The 2,638-nt window shown below is 37.1% G+C and overlaps 1 protein-coding gene across 2 annotated transcripts in view; it reads left to right on the top strand.

The window, feature by feature from the left end:
• Positions 1-2,638, top strand: part of TAFA1 (TAFA chemokine like family member 1) — a 659,101-nt gene that overhangs the window by 477,412 nt on the left and 179,051 nt on the right. The window lies entirely within an intron of this gene.

Genomic DNA, 2,638 nt, shown 5'->3' with positions numbered 1-2,638 from the left:
AACTCATTCTATGAGGCCAGCATAACCCTGATACCAAAACCAGGTAAAGAAACCACAAAAAAAGGAAATTACAGACCAATATCCCTCATGAACATAGACACAAAAATACTCAGCAAAATTCTAGCCAATAGAATTCTACAACATATCAAAAAAATAATTCACCATGACCAAGTGGGATTCATACCAGGTATGCAGGGATGGTTCAGCATTAGAAAAACAGTCAATGTAATCCATCACGTAAGTAAAACAAAAGACAAGAACCACATGATCTTATCAGTTGATGCAGAAAAGGCATTTGACAAAGTCTAACACCCATTCATGATAAAAACTCTCAGCAAAATAAGAATAGAAGGGAAATTCCTCAGCATAATAAAGGGCATTTATACAAAGCCAGCAGCCAATATCATTATAAACAGAGTCTGAAAGCATTCCCCTTAAGAGCGGGAACCAGACAAGCATACCTTTATCACCACTCTTATTCAACATTATGCTGGAGGTCCTAGTCAGAGCAATAAGGCAAGAAAAAGAAATAAAGGTCATCCAAATTGGTAAGGAAGAGGTAAAAGTATCCCTATTTGCAGATGATATGATATTATACACAGAAGACCCCAAAGAATCCACAAGAAAACCACTGGAACTAATAGAAGATTTCAGTAAGTATCAGGATACAAGATAAACATATGAAAATCGCTTGGTTTCCTCTACACCAACAAAGAGAACTCCATAAAGGAATATACTGAATCAGTACCATTTACAATAGCCCCCAAGAAGATAAAATACTTAGGAATAAATCTAACCAGAGACATAAAAGACCGACACAAAGAAAACTACAAGACAGTACTTCAGGAAACAAAAATAAGTGGAAAAACATACCATGCTCATGCATAGGAAGACTCAACATTGTGTAAATGTCAGTTCTACCCAAAGCGATCTATAGATACAATGCAATTCCAATCCAAGTTCCAACAATATTTTTTAACAAAATGGAGAAACAAATCACCAACTTCATATGGAAAGGGAAGAGGCCCCAGATAAGTAAAGCATTACTCAAGAAGAAAAACAAAGTGGGAGGCCTCACACTACCTATTATACCAACATGGTAGTCAAAACAGCCTGCTACTCGTACAGATTTATAGATCAATGGAACAGAATTGAGAATCCAGACATAAATTGATTCACCTATGATCAGCTGATATTTGACAAAGGTCCCAAATCCATTAAATGGGGAAAAGACAGTCTCTTTAACAAATGGTGCTGGCATAACTGGATATCCATCACCAAAAAAAAAAAAAAAAATGAAAAAAGACCCATACCTCACACCATGCATGTACAAAAACTAATGCAAAATGGATCAAACACCTAAATATAAAATCTAAAATGATAAAGATCATGGAAGAAAAAATAGGAACAATTCTAGGAGCCCTAATACATGGCATAAACAGAATACAAAACATAATATCAATGCACAAACACTAGAAGAGAAACTTGATAACTGGGAGCTCCTGAAAATCAAACACTCGTGCTCATCAAAAGACTTCACCAAAAGAGTAAAAGAGAACATACGGACTGGGAAAAAATTTTTGGCTATGACATATCTGATCAGGTTCTAATCTCTAAAATCTAAAATATAATGCAAAATCTCAACAACAAAAAGACAAATAACCCAATTAAAAAATGGGCAAAGGATATGAACAAACACTTCACCAAAGAAGACATTCAGGCAGCTAACAGAGACATGAGGAAATGTTTACATTCATCAGCCATTAGAGAAATGCGAATCAAAACTACAATGAGATACCATATCACCCCAACAAGGCTGGCACTATCCAAAAAGCACAAAATAATAAATGTGGAAGAGGTTGTGGAGAGACTAGAACACTTACACACTGCCGACGGGAAAGTAAAATGGCTCAGCCGCTTTGGAAATCGATGTGGCGCTTCCTTAAAAAGCTAGAAATAGAAGTACCATACAATCCAGCAGTCCCACTCCTTAGAATATATCCTAGAGAAAATAAGAGCCATCACACCAATAGATATATGCACACCTATGTTCATCACAGCATTGTTCACAATAGCAAAAAGATGGAACCAACCTAGGTGTCCATCAACAGATGAATGGATAAGCAAATTATGGTACATACACAATGGAATACTATGCAACAACAAAGAACAATTAAGAGTCCGCGAAACATCTCACAACATGGATGAATCTGGAGGACGTTATGCTGAGTGAAATTAGTCAGTTGGAAAAGGACAAATATTGTATGAGACCACTATTATAAGAACTCAAGAAAAGGTTTAAACACAGAAGAAAACATTTTTTGATGGTTATGAGGGTAGGGAAGGAGGGAGAGGGGAATTCACTAACTAGATAGTAGACAAGAATCATCTTAGTTGAAAGGAAGGACAACACACAATACAGAGGAAGCCAGCATGACTGGAAGTTTCCTGAACACAACCAAACACTTTCAGGGACAGAGTAGCTGGGGCTGAGGTCTGGGGACTGTGGTTTCAGGGGACATCTAGGTCAACTGACATAACAAAGTTTAAGAAAATGATCTGCATCCCACTTTGGTGAGTGGCGTCTCGGGTCCTAAAAGCTTTTGAGTAGCCATCTAAGATGCTTCAACTAGTCCCA

This window comes from Trichechus manatus, unplaced genomic scaffold, assembly GCF_000243295.1.
Source record: "Trichechus manatus latirostris isolate Lorelei unplaced genomic scaffold, TriManLat1.0 scaffold00020, whole genome shotgun sequence".
NCBI classification, from domain to species: Eukaryota; Metazoa; Chordata; class Mammalia; order Sirenia; family Trichechidae; genus Trichechus; species Trichechus manatus.
The sequence above is the reverse complement of the archived record's forward strand: the minus strand, read 5'-3'. Positions and strand labels throughout refer to the sequence as shown.